Source organism: Leuciscus leuciscus (genome assembly GCF_965113295.1).
Source record: "Leuciscus leuciscus genome assembly, chromosome: 8".
NCBI classification, from domain to species: Eukaryota; Metazoa; Chordata; class Actinopteri; order Cypriniformes; family Leuciscidae; genus Leuciscus; species Leuciscus leuciscus.
The window spans coordinates 19,102,961-19,130,513 of NC_138732.1; the positions used below are offsets into that span (position 1 = coordinate 19,102,961).

Sequence of the window (27,553 nt, forward strand, 5' to 3'; positions counted from 1 at the left end):
ACCCTTCTCAGAATTAAGTTGTGCGTGTCCGGAAACAACATCACATGAAGTAAAGATGGTTTTCTTCTCTCAAACATCTCCTCATATATAGGTAGATGAGTTAAACAGACCAACACAGTTCACTTCCATATCCTTGGTGGCACTTTTTTTTTGTATCCATTTTGTGTGTGCCAGAGAAAGACTTATCAGGTCCTCTGTTGTTTTGTTTGATTTGCTGATTCTGAGTCATTTGTTTTGCTCTGTGTATAGATTTCCATTCTCTGCAAGAACAAAAGGTTTGATGAAAATCTGAGCGGAGGTACATTTGGTACTGCATGAATTTTCTGTCGTCCAATAAACAGGAAGGGTTTCATTTCTCATGCTGAATGTTGAGTGATATGAAAAAGCCTTAAAGCAGTAAAAACGTTTTAATATATATTTCCCATCAATTATATGGATGTAAAGTTGATGTATATTGTAATTTCATGTTTTTTGCTTTAAATATTTGTTTTCCTTTGTATTTGTATTTACAAACTTTGGTAACATTAATCTAGCTCAATTTAAACTGTTTATGACCCACCCTCTTCATTTTCAATGCCTAAATGAACGTTCCCATAATCAAGTCAATTAAATACAAGTGTTGCTAGAGGCCAAGAAACTGTGGCAGTTGAGGACGGATGGACGTATTATGTGCTGTATTTTTGTCAGTATTGTTCTAATCAAGATGCCTACCATATGGTTTTGTTACAAAAATATCTTCTCATTACTTAGTACACTAGCTCAGTGCGTCATTCTGTCTTTCAAGACTAAATATAATGATTCAAAACACTTTGTGTTAAATATTTTCATAAAACAATTATTGCCACTGTTAAACGGCATTTTTGTTTCCAAGGGACTAAAGAAGCAGTAGTCTAAATTCCACTGACACCCATTCAGTAAGTATACTAAACAAATTAAGTGTCTGCTTGAATCACTGAGCATTCATAACCTGAATTTTGCTCATTTATATTCTGATTTCTGGGACCGTGGCTGCATGTGCCATTGTTTTCTGTGGTCATGCGTCCCAGGCAAGCATGTCCGTAGCACCCTCTTCAGACCTTACAACAGGAGCACCTTCCATTTTAGCATGGTCCACTTGAAGCCTTCACTCTTTGTGAAGTAATCCTCTCGTCTGGTACTGTCCAATGCAAAGTCTGAAGGTGCTTATCCTCCACCGACCTAATTTTAGCTTGGAGATAATTTGTTGAAGAACACTGTCCAGCTTTTTTGTATGGCTGGTATCTGCTAAAACATGCTTGACTCGATTTAGTTGTTTTCGTGAGAGGATTAATGCAACAGTTAACACACAGTAAACATACATTTATATTAATTTGCAGAATGCAACTAAACTGTAATTTCCAGTAGAGTATGAATGGCATGTTGTAATGCTCTCAAGAAAGATACATAAGAGCATTTGTGACTTATAAAGGTTTTAAAGTCTCCCCAAAATTGCACCAAATTACCTCTAATCCTCTTTGGGTGTTTTAAGTACCTTGCATATGGGCATTTAAGTTTCTGCTTCTTCCATTTTAAATTCAGAGCTGCAAATTTTCCTTATTGGTTGTTAGACATGTTCATAACTGATGCACCTGGCATAGCTGACCTCACGGGAAGTACTTGGATGTTTACAGGAAGTGCTTTAAGAGTAAAGGAATGCCATGCATTTTACGTGCCAATCCCATTCATCATCCGAAACCCTTCCTGATTTACCGTTTTATTAATAGTGAAGAATGTGTGTCCTCACTGCAAGTTAAACTTAATTCAATCTGGATCGTAGAAAACAAAGCTGTCCCCCACTCATGTTTAGTGATATCTATCAATACGGAAAAATCAACAGGTGTTTTTTCATCCGAAGCTATAAAAGGCAGCTTATCACATAAAATGTTTACTTTATTATTTGCCTCCATTCATGATTAATGTTCTTCCTGTTTGTTATCCGCCTCTTAATTGTTTCTGTGTTTAGCACACAGTACCTGAATAAACGTGGACGGATGTTTGTTAGTGTTGTCGAGTGATCTGGTTTAAAATAGTCGGGGCTACTGAATCATGCCATCATTTAGTGAGTATTGTTTTCAAGGCCTGTAAACATTGAAGGCCAAGAACTAGTTAAAATGATATGGTAGTTTATGCCCACTGTAATGTTTAGCTATTTTTGGCAGCAACAGGCTTAATTAGTGAAATATTGAAAAATACACACATTGCCCTTATCACACTTCAGGTCAGTGGATTAAACTTTCATCCCATAACCTTGTCTCCAGTCGTGTCTTTCCAGTTGAGACAATCATGCCATTTCTACCACTCTCGAATTTGTTCCAGTGATTTACTTAACTAATGTGCAATTTGTTTTTGTCTTTTTTCTGGAGCCTTGAGTTGCTTTCATGGAAATTTATTGCGAAGGATTTGCAGGAACTGCAGACAGTTGTTAATTTCTAGCTCATTATTTACCCTGGACCAGCCAATTATCTCCAGTGAACACTGGCTCTAGTGTTGCGTGACTCAGCAGCTGCTGTCTCCGTAATCCAGGTTATCCGGCCCATCAGCGAGAAAGCGCTAACTTGGCTAACATGGGATGACAGTTTAGGGTCACTGTCAATTCAATAGTGCAGTTTTCAAATGCTTTTCACTTTATAGACAAAATAAGGAATTCAAAAATCTCAGGTATTTTCACCTTTGCATAGACACTGAGTTGCATTATGTCAATCTGTACTATTTTATTTTTAATAATACAGATCAAATTTTTATTTTATTTTTAGGTAACACTTTATTTCACAGTGTCCTTGTTACACATGTTACTTGTAGTTACTATAGTAATAACTATAAATTATGCATAATTACATGCAACTAAGCCTACAACAAACCTAATCCTAATCCTCCCAAAACCCTATAGTAATACACAATTAATATTACTCAGTAATTAAATGTATAATTACACTGTAACAAGGACACCTTAAAATGAACCTTTTTCACCTTTGCATGGTTACTGAGTTACATTGTGTTGATTTGTAATAGTACAGATCAATATTTTTTTTTCCTTTATTTTATTTTCATCTTTGTGTGCATATTGATTTGCAGTGTTGATCTGTACTATTTTATTTTAATAACTCAGCTCTACATTTATTTTATTTTATTGCTCTTGTATAGACAGTACATAATGCAGTTAGAGACATTAAAGGAAAAAAACAGTTGTCTTTTTGCATAATCAATGAGCTGTCTTGCGTTTAAACAAAGAGATGTCTTTATGCAGTCTTAAGCCCACATACTCCTTGTCATAGATTTACTCCAGAAACCTTAAAAAAACAAACTCACAACAGCTTTGACAGTGCAGCCAGTATCTAATCAGAGATGTGCATCTCTAGGATAGTTTCACAGGTGCCAGATAATGCAAGCGCTGATTTTGAAGTCACCCAGCTGTCTCTGTCTCAAAGGCTCTGATGAATACATCTCGGGGATCCTTTATAGCCGTGTGCTTAGTGGACTTTTGTGTTCTTTGGAGATACATGCCAACTTTTCTCATGGTCCTTTGGACTTCTAATGGTGCTGTTGTTCTTCTACATGCACTTCTTCCAGAGCCTTCCTTCCTTTAGCAGTGTTTTTTCATCTCTGCTTTCTCTCCTGTCTCTATCATGTAAAAAAAAAAAAAAAAAAAAACCCGGATCTAAAAGAAGAGATATGCTGTTCATCCAGATCCGGAGTTCATTTATTGTAGCAGTAAGATGAAAAGAAGTCAAAACAAATTGAGAGATCGCAGCGAAAGCCATAGCAGAGTGCGTTCCCTTTTCCTCCCTGATGATATTCTGCTAATCGGAATTTGGATCAGTTCACACCGTCGCACGCAGTTTAGAAACGGCCGGCTTGGTTTGAATGGATGGTGGTTGTAAGTTCTCGGAGTTGGAAAGTAGAGTGTCAGCCTGGCTGTGGATCAGAGTCTGTGGGACTGATGCAAGCCTAGAGATAAGAGACTGTTTTCAGGAAGAGCGGTAGCGGCACGCGGGCATTTGGTGTTCCTGAACAGGACTTTGAAGTCGGACAATGCCCACTCCTCCACAATCTCTAATGATCTTCATCTTTATGAATGATCTGCAAATGACCAAGCAATCCTTCCTTGAAAATTTGTCCTGTTTACAGTTTCCACTGCCAAGCTAATCTTAAATCCCGTTAATGTTAAATAACCGATATTCCAGGTGTTATGTGCCTCGTGTTTAGTCTGGAATGTGTCTGAAAATGTGAGGTTACAGTCAGGCGACTCAAAAAATTGCAACTGTTGCACAGTTGTTAAACGACAAAGGAAAGTGCTAATTATGCTAAAAAGAGTGTTACAGCATGTTGAAGATTTTCATCTTCCGATAATTTTCCTGTCCTCATTAGTGGTCTGCATTCTTAATTTCGTCATTAACATCAGTTAAACGTCTGCCGTTCTCTCCTCTGTGTATTGCAGCGGCAGTCTGCCAGCACAGGGGACTTTTGCAGGAAAATTACAGTCATTTTCATGAAGAGGTCATTATTTGCTCTGATGCAATCAGGCCAAGGTGAACAAAAGACAAGGAGAGGAGTCAATAAAGAAATGGATGTATCAAGTGCAGTTACAGGGTCATCTGCCATAAAAGCAGTAGCCTGTTTTTACCCTACATTCGCCATGGCCACGCTGATGGATTACTCTTTCACTCACTGCCCTCAAAGTCATTGTCAGAAGCTCAGTCTGTTTTTTTCTGGAGGTGAGACACTGTTTTAGAAATGAAGGCAAGAATGTGAGGTGTGGAAATGTGGTGGATGCCGCCTTTTAGCTTTGAGTGAATAGGAAATAAGAAGCCTCCATTAAAGCTATGGTGGAGTGGCAGTGTTTTGAACCCCGTCTTTGTTTCTTATATCTGTGAAATTCGCCTTTGATGCGCTGACACCTTCCCTGTTATGAATTCTCTTTGCTCTGTCTGTGAAGAATAGCATAACAATTCACACTTCACCGTGTAAAGTTGCCTTAGTGCACAGAGCCATAAATATCATTTATTTTGTGTCACACATAAAGTCAAAAGCGATAGTTCTTGAGGTGGTTTTACCCCAGCTGTGTATTGTTATCAGCTGGAATGGGCAACAAAAAGGCTAATGACCCGTACTACTTAATGACCAGCTCAGAGGCCGCCGAATCCATATCATAAATCGTTCCTGTGGGTCGTGCCTCGGTTTCCACCTGTAAGGGGGAGTGCAAGTTCGGGTCATTTTTCAACATGTGATCAGGGACTCATTAGCAGCGGTTTTGTTCTGCTCTCATAGCGATGGAGTACATATGATATTAAATCTCTTTCCTATTGTACAGAGTTCTAATTAGCTAGGTCATTCGGGAACCTTAAGTGGGGGATTTTATATGACCAAACATGGAAATTTAAAAAAATCTTCATTTTAAGGTATCCCTGGTGTCCCGTTCCCATGTTTAGCTAACATATAACAACTCATCTGGAATTTCGAAGTAGTTTGAGTTGTATTTGTGAACTTTTTGTCAGATATAAGGGGCAAAGGGGCTTCGAAAGAAACCATGAAAAGGAACAGGATCTAGCGGTGGATGTGTTGTCCTTTGTGTGTTTGGCATGTTGGCAGCACTTGATAAATGGACTGTTCTGGAGGAATCCATTCACCCTTCACAGTGCCACTGACCCTTCTCTGTTACGTAGCAACTAGACCTTCAGTGGAGGAATCAGTATAGTCCGCATAGCTCAAACCTAGAGGAATATGTTTAAATCTCTTATGTCTTTTGACATGCATTTGTGTGTATATAAATATAGCTTACAGGATAGCATTTGTCTGGCTGTTTGCTATATCCACCAAACTTTTAATGTATTCTTTTTTCTCATGTTCAGGTTGAATTCATGCAATAGTCTGAAGAATTGTTTTTTGTTTTGTTTTTGAGTGATACCTGTGATTGGAAGGGGGAGACTTAAATGGTTTGCTTCACATTGTGCAAATTTTTCAATTTCACACAAGTCAGCACACAACTCAAGGCTACTGACCAGCATTTCGAAATAGCACAGAGAAATCTTTCATCTGTCTTGTGCTAAGACACTTTTTGTTATCTGTGATTTTCTATCTTGAGTACTTTTCACAGCTGTTTTACCTCAGTCTCCTAAAGGATCTACATTAATATGAAACATTTTTATGATGTGCACTCATTAAAAAAAAAAACTGCTTGAAATTGCTTTTCACATGCATTCAACCTTATATACAGTATATTAAAATGTAATTTATTTATTTATTTGATGGTAAAGATGAATTTTCAGCAGCCATTACTCCTAATATGCTGATTTGATGCTCAAGAAACATTTTTTATTATCATCAATCAAGGGTGTAGGTTTGATTTTGACATTGGTTGGTACATACGAGCATCCCCCTTTATTTATAGATATGGTAGCCAACACTCATTGGCATAAAAAACTCTCTTTATGAGTTAATGTTAAATAGACAATAATTACACAATTTTGATTATGTAAACCATTACAATTTAGCTTTCATACTTCGTGATAAATGATGTAATGCTATAAGTTAAAGGTAACTAATGAGGACGAGGAGGAAGTTTAGAAGTGATGGGCCTAATAATGTCACTGTACATTTTAATATTGAAAATGAATTAGACCGATGATGATTCTGGAAGGAATCGATTTTGATCATTTGAATGCATAATTGAAAATTCTTTTTTAAAACATTAACTGACCCAAACTTATTAACTCTGATGTATAAGCTCTGGAATCAAGAAATGGTTAATGTATTCTATTTCCCCAACCAAGAAGTGATTTCAGATGTGAAGAATGTTACTACATAAATTTACATTTCCTTTACAATAACATGCACTAATGAAATAAGACATTTATTAAGACATTAAATTGTCAATTAAATTTTTACCTTCACATTTGAGTCTGCATTTGTAAGAGGTTGAGGGGAGTATTGTTTATCGAGTTATGGTTTGGGACACCATTTTAATGTGGTCACATTAAACAGGATTATGCATCTCTGACCAAAACTATGAATTCAGGCCCCCCACACCCACTGAGCCCTTTGTTCTGTGATTGTTAGTACTGATGTAAGGCAACGCCTAAGATCCTTCAGATTAATGACAGACATATGGACACTCATATGCAAGGGTGTGACCCAACTGAATATGTTAATATTTCTAACGCAATGTGTGTGTGAATATTTTCTGCTGGTGTTCATGCTGTCTGATAATCACCCTGCATTGGATTTCAGACATAAAGGTCATGTCTCATTTTGCCTCAGGCCAAGATGACCCGTTCTCCTCCGATTCAGCATGTTGTAGAAGTGGCACTCCGCCATCGGATCACCGGATCATAACACACAGTTTGTCCACTCGTAGCTTGCAAATGAACTTCAGTGTTCGATTTAGTTTGGATCAATGAGCTGTTCCTAATTGTCCCATTCCAGCCCAAATGCAGTAGAAGATTTGAGCTCAGGGACAGAAAAGCAGTCAAGTTTAAGTAAGGGATGTGCACTGGATGAATCATTACGCCAGTCAGCCATGAGCTGATTGATTATGTCCTTAAGCTTTTCTGAGGCATTGTGGACCTGGACACTAACCCTATACTGACAGCCAGACCTGACCCAGAAGCATCTGACTTTGGGAAGCATGACATTACATAGCACACTACACTATCCAGTACAGGACAGTAGTGAGTGCTGAGTGGCTCAAAAATAGGAGCACATTCTCGGATCACACTAACTCGGATCATCACATTAAGAGCTGCCAAAACAGTCTGAGCCAACGGGAGGTACTATCAGAGTATCATCATCATCTCAGCCTGGCAATGAGTGCCAAATATGTCATATAAAGCTTCTCAGCGATTAGAGGGAGGCTACAGGTTTTAAATGTGGGAGGTAAAAGACGTAGCTGTCCATCTAGGAGATGTTTTTAGATCTGCTTTACAGCAGAATTTGAATTTGTCTCATATTTGTTCAAGATTGCGTCATTGATTCTGTTATTTTCTTGTTTATTACTGTAAAGCTGTTTGAAAAACGTTTTATAAATAAAGGTAACTTGACTTGACATCACAATACGAGGTCCATGGTTTTCTGGGCCTGGTGAAGAAGAATTTGGCTGGCTTTCATAAAAACCAGACCTGAACTCTAGTGAACACCTCTGGGATGAATTAGACCTGTGACTCTGAGCCAGGCCTGATCACCCAATATCACTGGCTGACCTCACTGATGCTCATGAGTCTGAATGTGAGTAAATCCCTCAAGCCATTGTCAACTCTAGTGAAAACATTCCCAAGAGAGTGAGCTATTATAGGAGCAAAGGGATCCTTGATGAGTGCTTCAGGTACCCTTCAGTGGACCGTCACAAAGTGATTTTTATTTTGTCGTACATGAGAATGTCTTGTTTGTTTATAGCCCGGGACACACCAAACCGATGCCAAAGAACTAGTGCTGATGAAAGCTGACTGTGTTGTCGCCTCGCGTCGCCTGCGTCTGGGGAAAAAACCTGCACTTGAACACACCGAGAGAACTACAGCCGACTGTCAGCTAGAATGCGTGTTCTGCGCCTGCGTGTTAATGAGACAACTGTCTATTTATGAAGATATATTAATCTATTTTCGTCATTCAAAAAGGGAAACCGATGCTGCAGGCTGCAGATACACAAACCATAAACAATGCAGTGCGTGCTTACCGTTTTGAATATCAATCCTTCTAAACACTTTCTTTATTCCACTCCGCTGATGAAATATTCGCCAAGGAACACTCAGGTAAGATGACGTAACATTGGAACAGCCTTCTATCTGTACCGTTTTGACTTCTTTGCTCACTGTTTTGTTATTATTCTTGTGCATTGACTCGTTCACTAAGATGAACAGCCAATCAGAGTTCTCTCTCTCACCGACGGCCCGACGCCGATTCAACATGTCGAATCGGCCAATAAAAAGCCGCCGAGGACCAATTTCAGCCGACTGTGCGGAACCGTGCGGAACACACTGAGAAAACTTAGTCGGCCGACGCGCTAAAACTGACAGTCGGCTTGGTGTGTCGCGGGCTTTAGCTGACATTGATTAGAGATGGCACAAATAATATGAAATATCTTGACAAGAGACTTCTCCCAGTATTGCTAACAGTTGATAAATTGAATTATTTGAGAGAGAATCCATTTATATGAGATGATAAATTATTTCCATGTATCAGCACATCTTTTGGACCTCATATACTACCCTCACATAACAGGATACATAAACCCACCGGTACATATAATTTCAAACAGTAAATTATAATGTTTATGAATATTTATTTTACTCTCAAGGTTTTTCCCTCTTCACGTGAACTTCTTATGCAGTTTTTTTCCTTTCCATGAACACTTTGAAGAAAAAGTCTAATTTCAGACAGGTCCATTTTACTTGCTTCATTTAGAAAAAGATAAATTATGTTTTTCTCCATTGTGCAGATGAGCAGAGTGACAGAATATTGCAAGAGATATAGCTGAGGATCATCAGCACCATCACTCATGAGAAACAGGCCGGTTTAAATCTGTTGTGTGTTGTAATACTTTTTATGTATGTATATGTGCGTACGCAGAGTCTGTCCTATTCATTTTTTGCAAATAATTATATAAAAATGAAATTAGGAAATTCATATTTATAATGATGTGACATAATATATGAATGGCAACTTAAAGGGATAGTCCACCCAAAAAATATTCTCTCATCATTTACTCACCCTCACGTTGTTCTAAATATGACTTGATCTGCGGAACCCAAAATAAAAAAATGTTGGGAAGCAAACAACATTGGAACCTAGTGACTTCCATTAAATAAAATATTTCTCAAAATATCTTATTTTATGTTCCACAGATGAAAGTCATAGAGGTTTGGAATAACATGAGGGTGAGTAAATGATGACAGCAGTTTCATAATTGGTTGAACTATCCCTTTAATTTTGATCAGCAATCATTTTGTGAACCTTTGGCGGCCAAGCGAAACAAACAGGCAAAAAGCACTATATCCAGAATAGCTGTTTTGAGAGCAGTGTTCCTGAGATAGTAAACTAGATCCCATATGCAAGTGCTTAGGGGTAGAAAAGGAGAGAAAAATAGTGTTGGCCATCTGTGTGCTATTTAGATTGATCCCAGCAGCCATGGCTGTTTAATTCAAAAACTGTCAAGGAGTGTCATTAGGTGCGGCCATTTTCAGGCTTCAGATTTCATTAGCCACAGGAAGGCCCACATTACCCTCAGGATTAATGTCAAGCCTCCCGATACAGCTCTGGAGCTGTGGAGTGCTTAGAGGAACATCCCTGACCTTTTTGCGTAAATACACTGTGATTCATTAAAGATTATGTAGACCACGGGAAAACTCTTAAACAGTTGAAGAGTGATACACATTTGCCCTGTAAAGTTATCCTTGCTGCTCTGGGAAAAGAAAATTGGTTCCTGAAGCCTTATTTTTATTTATTTATTTCAAATAAAAGTCCAATGTTGTGTGAACCACAATGTTCTTCAAAATATCTTCATTTGTCTTCCACAGAAGATAGAAAGTCATACATGTTTGGGACGACATGGGGTAAGTAAATGTTTGGGTGAACCCTCCCTTAAACAAAAAATATCCAAAACATCCTGCTTTTTTTTTTTTGTTGTTGTTTGCTCATTCAAAATTGCATCATGAGTTAAAACCGCAACAGCCTAGGTGATAGTGTCTTTGGCCTTCCTTCCTTTTTTCTCCTAAAGCGTCTTTCTTGCAGTTATCAGAAGGAAGGAGCAGTTGCTACGTCAAGGCCAAAGCCAACAGCGAGCATGATAACTCAGTGAGGATGAGAGGAGTCATCACTTTTCCTGTTTTAATTAGTAACATCAGCTCCTCAACTGGCAATCATGTCATCTGCTTCCTTCCAGGCGTTGATTATAAATTGAGGACTGCGTCACACAGACCACACTGGTAAGATATGCTGTGTTTTTAAGGCGAAATACTGTTTTTTTTGCTCCCAGTTTCAAGTGAGAGATATTTCACAGAGCCTGGAATATGATAAATTCAGAAGTGCAATATTCTGACAGCTGCAATAATGGAATACAATTTTCACACGGGCCCAATTGAGACATAATCAAGCCCTTGCTCGCTAACCCAGGCTCAACGTGTTGATGTTTCTAGAAGCTTGCTGAATTATAAACCTGCTTCCACTCATGGGGTTTTGATTTTACCTGATTCAGGAGGTTGTTAAATGTGCACGATCATGGAGTCATTTATCACACGCTCACTGTGCACCGCTCACAGTCCCGGAACACAGCTCCAGGTGCACTGGTACTGCACACAAATCAGGGAATGGTCACAACTACATGTGATTCAGAGCAGTCTGGATGTCATAAAGAATATGCATCATACCCCTGTTTTAAGGTCAAACATATGTAAGGTCTGAAAAGATCTGTTTTGCCTTCTGCTTCACTGTAGTTGTGTGCATTAACCTCACCCAGGATCTGAAAACCTTCAAGAGTATGACCCAATATATATGTCTAGAATGCTTTTAAAGGGAGAAGACCTTTTGAACTGTGAATTTTCATCTTTTTTAGTCATTTAAAACACAGAAGACTTCTTGACAGGTTTTAAACAGTACTCAAGACAAAGCTGAAGAGATCTCTCTATGTTCATGTTCAGACTCAAATTTGAGTGCATGTATTGCACAAATTGTGTAAGAGGTCTTGTGCAAACCTATTTCTTCAGTGTAGCGTATCACATATACCGATTTGTAAAGAACTGAACTGTTCCAGTCTCAATACCTCTTAACAATCCCAGTTCCTTAAAGGGTTAGTTCACCCAAAATTTTTATTTACTCACCCTCAAGCCATCCTAGGTGTATATGACGTTCTTCTTTCAGCCAAACACAATGGGAGTTATATAAAAAAATACCCTGTCTTTTCCAAGCTTTATAATGGGAGTGATTAGTATTTGAGATTTTGAAGCCCAAAAAAGCTCATTTATCCATCTTAAAAGTAATTCTTACGGCTCCTTGGGGTTAATAAAGGCCTTCTGCGGCAAAGCAATGCGTTTTTGTAAGAAATATATCCATAATTATAACTTTAAAAAATGTCATTTTTTTATGTTTATCTTTACAGATTACTACTACTACTACACATTGTCATATAAACAGCCAACACTGATTTAAGTCTCATGACATGTATGAAAGCGAGGCTGTGAGGGACAGACTTACCGTGTTTTCATTGGCATTCGTAGTAAAAAGCTATATAAGGCTCTTAGATCACTTATAAGATCACAGCTCATGTTATCTGGAGTTTTTTGTCTGCTGAAATTTCTTGCAAGTGTTTTGTCAGCAGAACAATCCAAAAACACATTAAATAACAGTAAAACCCACTGAAGAGATGTATGTCTATCCCTCACAGCCTCGCTTTCATTCCTGTTAAAAATCATAGAGATGGCACTGCTGAGAATAAGGTCTATAAGAGTCATTTGCTGTGTCCAAAATCACATACTACATAGTATGCTAAATTAGTTTGAAACATCCGACCATAAAAAAGTATGTTCTATATAGTATGAATATCTGGAGTATCGGATATACTACATCCGCTGTGTTGTCAATGTCATGTGACCTATGGTGTCAGTCATGTTGCTTCACTGTCGTTCACAAGTCCTCTCCTGTGGCCTCATGGGATAATAAAGTCTCCAGTGGATGCACACTTCAGAATTTTGATGGAAGTAGTAGGTCATCCTACAAAAGTAGGTACTTTTCGTCTACTGTTTTATGAATACTATGATTTCTGACATACTCTTACATACATACTGTACTGTTTTTGCTTAGTATATAGTGTGGAAGCAGGCATATTCAGGATTATATACTTGGATTCAATCAGGAATCACTAGTTATGCTGGATGTTTGACCAGCTCGTAAGATTCATCCATTTAGGAACCGGTTCTGATTAAGAAGGTAAAGGTAAAAAAAATTCTCGCTATAAAAATAGTTTCACATAAAGAAATTAATAGTACTTTAAAAAAATTTTTTAAATGATTCTTTATTTTCATGTGATGAATACTCCAGTCTGGTATTATCACCAGCATAATACTAATACCTTCTCTCAATTCAAACATTGACTTTTATTAATCTGAGTGATGTTCTGTGAGCATCTCTGCCCCTGAATGAATTACCCACATGCTCCTTGAATCCTGTATTGGTATTATCAGTTTTGTCATAGGTCACGCTTCCTGATGCTATTTTGAGATGCTGTCAACAAGTGTTGTTCTACATCCTGTGGTGGAAAAAGTCTGATGATGACTATAGTTAACGCTGAGCAGCTTATTGAGTTTCCCCCAGGAAACCTCCCCCGTGAATCACTAAAAGCTGTGCTGAAGGCAGTCACTGTGGAGACTTCAATTACTGGCGTGTCCCAGTCGGCTGATTTCTAACTGTGGCCAGCAAATTAGAAAAAGGTGGAGGGAGGCAGAGAGAGAGTAAGAAAAACTTAAAAATCATTTGGAAAAGGATGGTTTAAAAATTGGATACAGAGGAACGACAGGATACTAAAGGGGACCAGTCACAAGGGTTTCACTAAGTGAAACGTTTCTGGTTAGAAGTGGAGAGGTAACCTTTTGTTCACATGTTGGCTATAGGCCAGACGTCTGCACCATAGGATTCAGTTCATAATCCTGCGTATGACTGATTTATGGCTCACATTATCAACTGTTGACTAAACGTCCCCAACTGAGTCTTTTTCCTATGTAGAGACAGGTCTGTGAAAATGCATAATGTCCTACATATTTTCTAATTTAGGGCAGCACACTTCATCATCGGTGTAATTGTGTGGTTTTTAAAGATGATTAGGGAGGGTTCATTGAGGCAGTAGGTTATTAGATCTTCACAGTAAAACTTTACGTGCAGCAGTGTGGCCAGAATGGGCTTGTTCACAGATATGTAGACATGTAGAAGATCATGTGTTCAATTCTAACTGTAAAGAAGAAATGAGAATTTACTGTTCACTACTGTTCAAAAGTGTGGGGTAATTAAGATTTTACTGTATTTGACATGTTGTCTTTTGATATATATCAATATGTGTGTATATATATTAAGTAGCACAACTGATTTCAACAGTATTAATGTTCCTTAAAAGAAAAAAAAGAAATGTTCCTTGTGTAGCAAATCAGCATATTAGAATGATTTCGGAAGAATCATGTGACACCGAAGACTGGAGAATTGATGCTGAAAATTCAGCTTTGCCTTCACAGGAATAGATTACATTTTAAAATATATTCACATAGATACCAGTTATTTTTAATTATTATAATAGTTCACAATATCTGTTTTTAATGTATGTAGTTTTGATCGAATAAATATCTTGGTGAGCATAAAAGACCTCTTAAAGGGTATATATTGCATGTTTCCTAACATTATATGTATTTTTTGTCTTCCACAGAAGAAAGTATCACTCAGGTTTGGAACGACATAATGGTGAGTGTATGATGACAGAATGTTTCATTTTTAGGTGAACGGTTCCTTTAAGATGTGTGTGTGAGGGACAGTTGTTGGAGTCATTACTGCTTATGAAGATGATTTGCAAGAGTTTCAGCTTTTATTAGTTTTAAATCAAGCCTAAAGTCTGTAATCCAAATCAAATAATTTTCCATAATATGGTTTATCTAAATTTGTTCAAAATGCCATGTTTTATCCTTTCGTGATTATATTTGGACTCATCCGCTCTTCATATAGGCATTTATGGCTGATTAGTTTGAGAATACCACTTATTTTAATGCAGTCTCAACTAAAACAGCACATCTAGCTATTTATAGTGAACGTGTCATAGTTTGTGCTATTCAGGATACAGTTTTTCTATTTTTAACATCTTTTAACACCTCCACAGATTTTAATTTTCCCCAGTGCCCATGCTGAGACATGAGAGCACTATTTACCTTTAGATGACTGTATAGGCCAGAATATGTGGTGTTTCTTTTTCAATGTCCTCTTACAACACACAAGAACGATTGACTTAATCCTAGCAGATGTTTTTAGTGCATCTTTCACTGTCAGTTGTGGAAACTTGAAGGCGGCGGCTACACATGGCTGCCTCTGTGAACCCACAGCACTCCTCCGTCTGGATGGGAGGATTTGGGGTAAAATGCTATAGTGACTAGCAGTGGCATGTTAACCCATTGATGGCCAGGAGTCACTTACCTTACCTGCACTAGGAGAATGTGAGATTCTTCTCCAGGACAAGGTGATCAGGACTTCCACACTCTTCAAAACACTCGAGAATAGATGGAGCGGATCTCAGAGTGAAGCACTGTGAATAATCTTCCTTGTGTGAGATAGTGATTCTATCTCGCTTTGGTGAGTGAAAATTCAGATATTAATCTGATTCATATAAAAGATATGGCAAATTTTCTGAAATTATTCAGTAAGAGCTTGAGTAATTTAGGCCGCGTGCAATGCGTGAGCTGAACTGTATAGCACGTGGGCTAAACTTACCACATGGAAACATGCTAATTTTGTCATAAAATGTGAGCGATTGATTTATAAGCGTCGATGAGTTTAATAACTGTCAAGAAGCTAGATTGATGTGTTATTTTAGACATGTATATGATTTGTTACGGGAATGTTTGAATCAGAGATTAATTATTGTGTTTGCCTTGTATTTTGCAAGGCTGTTTTTTTTTTTTTTTTTTTTTTTTTTTAGTGTTTATGTCTGTGTGAACGTGATCTCCTGCGAGGGTTTCCTGCTTTGTGCCAAATATAATCTCCTGGAGAGGAATCATCTGATTAAACGACACGATTATATGTGCACAAATGGCGAGCTGGCTGCCCACGGACCTGTTTCCACTTTAAACTGTGCTTTGAAACCATCAAATGGTAGGATAATTCTATGAAAAACTCTATTTCTTCGAATTTGTTTGATTTTTACCTTCAAAAACTTGAACTGATCAAAAGAGAGTTACACAACTCTGAACTGAGACATTTGATTTGCGAACTCTGATCAATTGAGTCGTTTGATTCATGAATTTTGTTCAACTGAATCAAATTCGTTGGTTTCTGTATTTCAAATTCATATTGTTGAACACAGTTTGTTTTGAAAAGAAAAGTGGATTATTGGAAGAAATTCTGAATTTAATCTGTGTTGGGTTTACACATTGAATGAAAAGTGTGAAACTTCATCAAATTGAATTGAAGCTGTTAAGCTGTTGAATCTTTCAGCCTTGAAGAAACAACAGAAGAGTTGATGACAATGTTTTTGATTTACTGACTGTCATTGATTAATTGTTAATATGTGATTAATCTAATTGAAGCAAACTACAAAGAGAACACTTTCTTTTAATATAATCTCTTATCTGAATCAGAACAAAATTGTCGACTATTCATTTTCAATGCTGTTTCACCATTTCCTCCCTCCAGTAGACGTTCATTACTTCTGATCATATAGTGGCCCATACTGAACATCATTACTGGGTGTATCACGTCAGTTACATTACACGCTACACAGATGTAGCAGTCTCTCTCTCTCACTGGATCAGGGGAGCTGGATGTCTGCCAAGCAGTGAATGTGCTTCCTGGTGTCTTTGGCCAGTAGAGAGAGTAAACACACACAGGTACTAGAACTTGAGCCAAAAGCCATCAGCACCCCAACTGCAAGAGGCCAGGCCTCAGTGATGTGGGTGATCACTTCAAACAGAATCTAAAGAATGTTTAAAACACATGGCATTCAATCACAGGCGTTTGTGACCAGGTGCAGAGAGGTGTGCAATAGTACAGCCCAATGCCAAAACGCTGATTAAACCTATGGAACATGTCAAAGATCATAAGCATAATGCATAAGACAGATTTGCAAATCAAAGTCAACTGAGGTCAAGCTCATGTCACCTTTGAAATGTTTTTCCCCACTGAGTTACATTGCAGTGCAGTGAGGTATTTCTTTAACGTCACTCAGGTGTAGAGTAATGCAATATATAGGCCTGGTTTCACAAACAGGTCTTAGATTAAGGCAGTATTAGGCCTTAGTTTAATGGACATTTAAGTAGCTTTTATAAACGTGCCTTAGAAAAAAACATTACTGTGCATATTGAGACAAAACAATGGCACCGACATATTTTAAGATATGTCAGTGCAATTTGCTCTTAGTTATAACAGCTCATATATGCATTTTAGTCTGGGACTATCTTAAGCCTTGTCTGTGAAACTGGGGGAATATAATTATTTCATGTTATGTAGAAATGTGTCACTTATTTACTGTCGTTATGGCTTTTACACACACACACACACACACACACTGGTTCTGAGACAGAGCTCTGACACTCCTGTTTTGTCATGTCTTTGTGTGGGCGCGCGGCTTCGAGCGTCCTCGAGCCATGCGCTCTCTTGTTCTTTGTTCTTTGGATCCCGGCACATCTATCTAGTTTGGTTTCGGGATTCGGACATTTATGCTCCGTGTGTTTGTCCTCTGTTGTGAGCGCACAGGATGAGCTTTCGCTCGTTCTTCGAAAATAACGTTTTCGTGCGCGCTTGTCGTGTGAGCGTGCGGTTTTGAGTTCGCTCGGACCGTACGCTCCTGTCTGCATCTGTTGTGTTCTGTGTATCACGCGGTTCATGTTTTCATCGGCCGCGTGCTTTCGTGTCATATTTTGTGTGAACACGTGGCTTATGAGTGTTCTCATTGGCTGCGTGTTCGTGTCTCGTTTTGTGTGAGCACATGGCTTGTGATTTGTTTTACTGACCATGTGCTTATTTTTTGTTTTATGTTTGGTGTGAGCACATGGCTTGTCATGTGTTTCCTTCTGCCATGTGCTCTCCTGTCGATTTTCTAGCCATCTTGTTACTGTTACTGGATTGATTGATTTGCCCCACCTGTCCTCCCACATTACCTGCTTTGTTTGCTCTCTCTATTTATTCTCCCTGTGTTTGCAGTCCTGTGCTGGTTCGTTGTCATATGTACGTTGTATGTCATGTTTTCCCCCTCGGGGTAGTTTTGTTTGCATTGTTTTATTTTTTGCTTAAATAAAAGCCTTTTATTTCTTCTGTGTTTGAGTCCTTGCCTCATCTCCTCAACCCCAAACCATGACAGAGGATACTACTTAATTATTTAATTTTTTTCAGTTGGTTATAACAAGATTTAAAGATTTATTTATTTTTTTACTCAAAAAAAAACTTCTAAACTTTGATTCATGTAATTCTTTCACTGACCTTCTCTTTTATCCTCCTTCCTCCAAAACAGCCTGAAGATATGTGATATTTTGTCCTTTTACCCTGGCAGACATCACAGAGGAGACAGATGTGATGGCTGTTTCAGAAGATCAGAGAGTGAGAAGCCCAAAACGCTGCTCCACAAGCTCCAAAGCTCAACGGGGAGCTCCTCATATGTCTACATGAAAAACCAAACTGGCTGGTGAGCGTTGGTCTTTGTGATTCAGTCTGTTAGATTCTGAGATGCCCCATGCCTGCAAAAGATCAAATCATTTCCTCCCGACCAGATTAGACATGTTAGCAGGGGGTATGAAACATGCTCACAAGCTTATATTAAAATGCCTTCATCCTCTCAGACAAGCCTCTATGAATGGAAGAACACTGACTCTTAAAAGATTAACCAGTGGCAAAATATCTCAGAAGAACTAATAAAGAATTTGTTGGAGGATTTTCTTCCTTTTAGGAAAAAATATGTTTGTGTGCTATTTTAGGCCACTTCTAGTACTGAACTTGATACAGTGAAGAAAAGATCTTCTCAGATGTTGTATGATGGTCAGTGTATTAGTTCGAGAGAGGATTACTGCTTAAATCTGTTTGGGTATGTGCCCCGTTTAATCTAGCTGAGAAGAGCAAATGAGTCCTGACCATTGATCCCTCTTAGATGGCTAATTGCCTAAATCTGATTGGTGTGAACATGCTGCGTGCCATTCATCTGAAACTGACTCGTCCTGGCCTAAAAGGTGAGGCCCAGTTCAACCTTCATTCACTTAACACGTTTTGTGTAGCTAACCAGATACAAACCAAAGCCTTGTTAAAACATCACAGCATATGTTGGATAATGAGACTCAGCTGTCCCGTCGGTTTCTCTGACATACCCTTCTTAATCTCATGATGGCTCTGAGGATAATGGGGATATTTCGCTGGAGATACAGACAGACAGATAGCGGGCACTGTCGCAGGCTAACGCTAGCCAGCAAAGTTAATGCTCTGGGCGGGTTCCTCTGCATTTGCCTGCCATCTGTCGCTCAGGCAGAAGTCCAGGAGTACGACAGGGCGTCCACCTGGGAATGTAGTTGCATGCACCATCATTCTCTATATGTCTGTATATTCTCACCACTGCCCCCTAGTTAGATCTTGAATTTGGAAAAGGGATGTGCAAATCTACATATATTCATATTTGATGCATTCACAAAGTCAAGTCACATTTGTTTATATAGCACTTCATACATTACAGATTTTTTCAATGCAGCTTACCATAATAAACAAGAAAAATAACAGTGGGAATGTTGCAAAATTCAGCAATTATGGAACAAATTAAATTTTAGCTGGAAAGCAGCTTTACAGAAGACAACCGTGTCATTATTTAGCTCAAGTTGGTTCAGAACAGCCTTGAGATTTTGGAATAGGGATACAATGTTCGCCATGCGTGGGAATTTCACAGCAATGGGGGAACGCTGGTTTGCTTTGTTGTGGTTGGTACAAATCTTTGGTTTTGTTGTGTTTGACATCAGAAAAAAAAGGAACTGTCCTTAATATGCTTCTGTGGTTTTGACATAAAAACTTTATTGCAAAATATCGCCAGGACGTAGCCTGCCATGATTATGTGAGCATTTTTCCATTGTTTTATGGACAATAAGTGTGGAAAGGGCCCTAATTCGTACCCTATAAAGCACCTACATACAAACTGTGAAAGATATACATTAAACCTCTTATCAACTTATCAACCTCACTAATCGGTTTGTTAGTCATCCATTCTGTCCCATCCCTAATTGTAATAGAACTAATTTTGACTTAAAAACGGACTTAAAGTGATGGTTTACCCAAATATGTATGTTCTGTAATCACTTTTAATCACAATTACTCATAATATCATTCCAAACCTGTATGACTTTCTTCTGCGAAACACAAAAGAAGATATTTTGATGAATGTTGGGAACCAAACAGTTTTGGTTACCATTGACTTTCATTATATGGACAGAAGCACTGACACATTTCTCAATTTTTATATTAGGTGTCCTTAACTACTATGTACTTACATAAAACAGTAAATACAATGTAGTTATTGTGTTGATGTTGTATTGGAAAACACAAAACGCTGCTATTGAGATGGGATATGGGTTCGGTAAGACACGTTTTGGTGGTATGGGTAGGTTTAAGGGTGGAATGAGGGCTAAGGGTGTAATTATAGATGTAATGACAGAGATTAATTACAGCTGTAATTACATGCAGGTATTTTTTTAAAGTTATAAGTACATTGAAAAAACATGTACACAATAATTGCATTGTATCAAATTATTAATTTAAATGTTAGTACATAGTAGTTAAAGGCAACTTATATAAGGTGGGACCCAAAATATAATCTTTTATGTTCTACCAGAAAGACTCGGGAGATAAAAATGATATAACAAGTGTAAATTTATTAATAGCTCAGCAAGCATAATTTTATAAAGTCTTTGGCGTAGGCCCCGTCCTTAGCAAGCAATGCGAGGGTAACGGAATCTGCAAATCCCGCCTGAAGATGAAGGCAGGGGCGCAGCCGACCCCCTGGAGGTAAAGGAAGGGACCATCCTGGTGGTGGTGGGGAGGATGGAGGGAAAGGACCATCTTGGAGGTGGTTGGGGAGGATGGAGGTAATTGGCGCCGTCAGTATCTGCGAACTCAGACGAATGTAAGTACCATTCTTTTATACTGAGAGTGTTAACACATGATTGGTTAGAAGTGAGTTAATACATGACGCGCTGATTGAGTCTTCCTGGCAGAACTTAACGCTAAGCTTACATTTCCACAGAAAAATTTTTTTTTTTACAGTGTCTTTTTTACATATGTTACATGTACTTACCATAGTAATAACAGTAAATGACGCATAATTACATGCAATTAACCCTCAACCAAATTCTAATCCTACCCTAACCCTATAGTAAGTACATGTAGTTACTTAATATTACTCAGTACTTAATATATAATTATAATTATAAAATATATAATTACACTGTTACATTGACACCTTAAAATAAAGTGTAACCAAAAAGTCATATAGGTTTGGAACAACATGAGGGTGAGTAAATTATAACAGATTTTCCATTTTGGGGTGAAATATATCCTTTTAATCTTTATCATGGACTGGTTTCTTCAGAAACTTCTTTAAAAATGTCCAAAACATAGCATGAAGATTTAGCTGTTTGGATCTCTTATGTTACGGAATACAATCTTGGAAATGTAGTGAAGCTGTGTGATGGGCAAAGTTCTTTGCTATCTAGTAGAATTTCCTAGATCTGCTCCTAATTTCCTGTCAGCACCCTGCCTTTCTCTCTGATGATTGGACACGGGATAGATTGGCTATGTAGAACTCAGCAGCTGTCAGTTGCTCAGCAGTGTATATAATATTAGCACATAACTTGCAAACATCAGAAGAATATTATGAGAGTCAATGGGGTCCCTTAACGCTGCCTCAATACAAGCTCACCAAAGTTTCTCTTGGATCTGTCACCTTGTAGAGATGAGGAGGGGGGGGGAGGCGTCATAAATCACTTTGTCAGGCACAGGGTCTTTAGCCTGAGGTCTCCCCTCAGCCATGCACCATCACTTTGTATGTTGCTGTTTTGCTCCAGGAGGCTGCTAGTGTGTTCCTGAAAGCATTGCATGTTCCCTACAGATGATCTTGCGTGGGAATCCGACTGTCAAAAACCCTCCATGAACTGGGTAGCAATGTCTTCATGACTGAGCATGTGTTAGCGTATTAGACCTGCCTCACGGGTTTAGATGCTGTATGTACACTTTTTAATGTTATTATAGAATAGATTTTTGGGGAAAAAACATATTTCAGAAGTGACCATTTAAATCATGCTGCGGTTTAGTTGACAACTCTTTACAGTCTAAACAATAGCAGCCATGGTGTAAGTGTGAGCATGCATAATTGCAATTACTCTTAAGTCAGCATTGCTCTGAGGATTCTTTGATTTGGATCAGGTGCTGTTGGACAAAGCTGCATTGCAATATCTTTTAAATAGGGCTATAAATTGATTAAAAAGTTTACCGGTAATTGAATTAATTACATAAAATACCTATTCATTTAAATTAATTATGTCTTTTTGTTTTTCAGTGTTTTGTGCCATAAGCACTTTCTTTAAAACATTGTTAAAGTATAAAAAATTTGGCCATTGGCTCTGCTCCAATGGTAGAAATTTCTCAAAATGTATGTTGAGGGGGCATGATTAATTGATAATGGAAAAATTATAATCACAGTATAATAATTATTTTGTGTTTTTAATGAGTTCAGTGATTTCAAAAATCATTGAAAATACCTTTTTAAAAAGCACTATTAATTAAAAAATACATTGATAAATACTTTTTATATTATTATCAATCATAATTGATTTTTTTGTTAAGATTTATTAAAGGAAGCATGACTGATTTATAATCAATAAATTGCTATTTATATATATTTTTTGTTATTTTCTAAAGGAGGCCTAAGTAATTGATGGTGAATATTTATTTTAATTAGTGTTTTATTTTATTTTTACTTGTTACATTTTGTAAATATTAAAATATAAAAATAAATGTATGAGTAAGTGAGTATTTATTAATGTTTAACATTAATAAATTGACAGCCTTAATTTTGGAAATGATTAATATACATGCAACTTTTTGCAAATGTCTGTCTCAGACTTTTTAGGTGAGAAAGTGCAGCTGGTCTCAGGTCTGAGGCTCCTGGGTCATTTTCTCTGCATACATTTTTTAAGCAAGTTGGTGTTGATTGACAGGCAAACTTTCTGCCCCTTTTCGGTCAGGGTTCAATGCGGATGTCTGGTTAATGAGGTTGACTTCAAGGATTAAAATCAGAGGGGGGATATTACTGACCATATGTGTCAGCGCAGATGAGCGAACCTCCCAGGCTCAAGGTGTCAAAAGGATATTTTTTGTTTCCTCTCAGTTCTTATTTACCATAGAGCTATACAGATCTGCGTCACTGCCCCCCAGGGGGGACTTAAACAGCCTAACGTCTATGACAGATAAGTTATGCTAAACAGATTATTCATGTTTGCAAGACCTTCGAGGCACAGCATGGCCCTTCTGGAGAACCAGATCATCATATCTTTGCTTTCAGCATCCATGGCAAGGCCTGAAAATTTATTGTAATAGGTTCATAAAGGGCATAATAACTCAACTAACAAATCTAAGGTGCTTCTCTCCACTGGGATGATTAAAGGAATAATTTACTCAATGTAATTTCAAACCCATATAACTTTAATAGTTTATGGGTGAACTGTTCCTTTAAATTGCCATTTTTGAGCTCCAATTACATTTGTCTGTGGGTATGTTCACCTATTACACTTTGAACAAAACATTTGATGAGAAAACCAGAGAGAAAAAAGAGAGAAACAGAAATGTGAAAAGTAAAAAATAAAAAGGCGCCCTCAGAAGCGCACTGTGACATATGGAAGCTATCACAGGGCTACGCTCCCATCTGTGTCCACAGCCACGGCTCGCTGGCACCCAAAAGCCACTGCGCAGGATGGGAGTAATCCATGGAAGAGGATCCATGGGATTGTGATGGGACTCAAAGTTCCCTGGAGACAGAGATTTAACCAGGAAGAGGGGAAGAAGTAGATGGATTATACTGGCGTTAGGTGAAGTGCAGATGTTCAGAGCTATTTACAGAAAACAGGTGCCCAGGCACTGAGAAAGGTTCAGCAAGGCCTTGCTTTTTGTCTGTCATGAATACTCTTCTTATGATGTTAGTGCCAAATCTTGTGTTTGGAAATGTTGCAACACATTTGCGCTGTATGTGTGTACAGTGGAATTTAATTGACTGTCTGTTCCAAAAAAAAAGTCCTTATGTTTAAGTAAGGGATCCTAAAGGCATGAGTCAAAACCACACAAATATGACCAGAATCCACATAATGTAAGATTCCCATGACTAAAACTTTGGGGAATGCTTTATTCCTGCAGGTTTAATCATAGTCTAACATTGCATTTCACCTCTTTACCATTTTATGTTCCTTTGTTGGTAAGAAATGAAAAATGACTAGCGATACAGGGAACATTTAACGCAACATAAGTTTGAGAATTCCATGCACAGTTTCTAAATGCTCTTGAAGGCACCGGTTAAGTGTTTGGTTCATGTGCGGTTTTGCTCTACTTGTCTGGTGCTTCGTGAGTCATTGGGATGTCGAGTGCCCCTGTCTCAACCTCTTTTCCTGGCCTGTTACTCACTGGACCACTTCAAGTTTTCTCGGAGTGAAAAATTTATTGCAGGTTGGTAAATTTTTTATGGCTCCATTTCAGTGGACCTTTGATGGCGTGCTGCGTTCTGTATCAACCCGGCGGCGACCAGCCCTTAACATTCTCACAAGCAGTCCCGTGAGGCCGTCTGACGCACACGCACCGAGTGAGCGCTGTCCTGGCTGATAAATCCCTGCGGACCAGACCTCAGTGATTTACTGCATGTCAAGAGTTGAGTTTCTCTGGAACCAATGGCCCTACCAGACAAGTGAAGTTTGTCGTTCTAAACACACCACACACTACAAATGATCTGTAAAGGAGAATGTATTCTGTTCTGTTTTGGGCGCCCTTTCGGATGGCCTCCTCTCTGAACATCTTTTCACTCTTACGTCTGCAGAACATTTGTCTTGATTTATTTATTTTTGCACTATTTATCTCAAACTATTTATAATTTTGCCACATTTGTCTGCTAAACATTGTTATTTTAGAATATACGACTCCTAAACTGTGCATTAAGTGTCAAGTACAAAAACTGATTTTGCGACAACCTTCAGTACCCTGTCACACTATTAGAAAACATGATGTACGTATTTCTATAAAAAATACCTTTTTCTGAATTTTTTTAATATCAACCCCCATCAAGCCTTTTTTTAAACTCCACCCAATTTCATTTTAAGTAACAAAAAGAAAACATTGTATTCCAAAATAGCAAATGAGTACATAAAACAGGAACTATTAAAAACATAATAGAAAGTGCATGTTGGAGTTTTTATTTTATTTTTTGTGTGCTTGAGCATTTAGAAAGAAATGTTATATAGTATATTACTTAAAGGTCCCCAGAATGTGTCTGTGAAATTTCAGCTCAAAATACCCACCAGATCATTTATTATAGCTTGTTAAAGTTGCCCCTTTTTGGGGGTGAGCAAAAACGCACCAAACGCATGATGGTTTTTGTGTGTGTCCCTTTAAATGCAAATGAGCTGCTGCTTCCCGCCTCCGTTCAGAAGACGCACGATCCTTCGAGCTTCAGATACTCCGGCAATAACAAAACACGAATTTCAGACAAATTTCTGAAATAACAGTAGCAGAGTGCAGCCTTACAGAGAGACTCAGGAAGAGGTTGCAACTTTTAGACTGCACCTGGACGTTTCTGAATGATTAGTGGATACATTTGTGTAGTTGTTGTGGAGTTACATTGATTCATCTCATCGACTTGCATGTACAGTCATGTTGGCACAGTTCCCTGAGGTCTTTATTAGACAGCTGTGACATTTTTTGGCCAAACAGTGTGCCGTGCTGTGCAGCCAACGACAGAACAGTTTGCGTGCTTTGCTCGAACTTTTGCCACTGCATTAGAACTGGTTACTATGGAAGCCCTGAATCGCAACGTAAAAAAAAGTAAGTGTGTGTGTGTGTATTCCCTCTGTTATGGGACCCAATATCCCTACAAGTATAGTAATACAAGTAAAGTTTTACTTTGTGGGGACATTTCTTTGGTCCCCATGAGGAAACAATCTTGTAAATCATACAGAATTATTAGAAAAATCTAAAATAGCAGAACGTTTTCTAGGTTAGGGTTAGTGTAGGGTGATAGAATATACAGTTTGTACAGTAAAAAAAATTGTGTCTGAATGTCCCCCTTAAACATGGAAACCGTGTGTGTGTGTGTGTGTGAGAGAGAGAGAGAGAGTTTGACCGGAACTCGTAGACCTCCCCTAAGGCTACACTGCATGGGCCCCCCTGTGTTAACACCTCTCAGGGCTGGACACACCTGTCATTGATTATTAGCATGAGTGTGTAACCAATGCGGTATGCCTTCCCTCATAAAACAATACATCCAATTTCAGCTTTACTACAAGCTGACCCAATGTATATACTTATTTTAAACATAAGTACCACCATACCAACTTGTAGTTTTCCTCCCTGAAGCCACGAACATTCTATTGGTTGTAAAGCAGTTTGTTGTGTGTGTGAGTGCATGTGTATGTGCTTATAGAGGCCCCACTAATGTGGCTCATATAACATGCAGCATGATGATGGTAAACCTTCATTTCTGCACTATATTTGTTGTTGCAGCTCTAGTCTGAGACCACATCCCTCAACTACAGCGCTCTGCATTGACGGAGCATGTAAAAAAATAACAGCTGCTCCTCTTCGCACCATGCTTTGAATGTATGCACCAGTCCCCGGCCCGCAAAGTAGATCCCCATGTCAAAACCTCAGGAAGATGCCGGTCCCACAGGAACCGGGCTGACCAGCGCCATCTGCACTTGACGAGCAGGCCAGCTTCTTTTCTTATCGTCAGGAAGTTGTGAGGTGGGAGGTATTTCTGTTTGTTTGTTTTGCAAATGTATTTGTTTCCACTAATGCAAACAATTAGGTGACATCCTATGACAGAACGAGCACTAGTCCGGCTGCAGATGGACATGCTGCGTGGCGCTCTACAGTAATAGGCTCATCAATCAACACAGTCTGATGAAACACTGTGACAACTTGGCAGAGGCTTCACCAGTGACTAAGGTGACCACATTCAAGGTTGACATTTTGGACAACAAACAGGAAGCTGAGATGCTTTAATACTTCAATAGATCTTTCCCCATAACATGGTAACGAAGCAGCAGAAACACAAATATGGCTAATTAATCTCAAAGGACAGGGATTATTTTGGGGGAGGGGAGGGAATATACATTTGAGCATTAAAAAAATAAAAAAATATTATTATTATTTTTTATATATATATATATATATATATAGTTTTTTTTATATAAAGCTTAAATGTTTCAATTTAATATGATTTAATTAATTGTTATATATAAAATATAATAATAATGTAAATAATTACACAACCTTTCAAGGTTTTGGGCTGGTAATATTTTTAATGTTTTTGTGTCCTATGCTATACTCACCAAGGCTGCATTTATTTGATCAAATAAAAATAGTAATATTGTATAATATTATTGCAATTTAAAATAGCTGTTTTCTATTTTTAGTACATTTTAAAAGCGGATTTATTCCTGTGATGTGAAGCTGAATTTTCAGCTGCCATTTCTCCAGTCCTCAGTGTCACATGATCCTTCAGAAATCATTCTAATATACTGATTTGGTGATCAAGGTTTCCACAATTTTATTATGGCAACCATAATAAAAAAAAAAAAATCAGGATTCTTTGATGAAT

At 38.2% G+C, this 27,553-nt stretch overlaps 1 long non-coding RNA gene across 1 annotated transcript; it reads left to right on the top strand.

The window, feature by feature from the left end:
- The first annotated feature begins 197 nt into the window (after window positions 1-197).
- On the top strand, window positions 198-27,026 carry LOC309504732. Its single transcript, XR_014208153.1, has 7 exons — window positions 198-2,676; window positions 10,521-10,556; window positions 10,721-10,928; window positions 14,405-15,834; window positions 18,227-18,358; window positions 18,777-18,896; window positions 26,455-27,026. It is a non-coding gene; the product is annotated as an uncharacterized lncRNA (long non-coding RNA).
- Window positions 27,027-27,553: the final 527 nt, after the last annotated feature.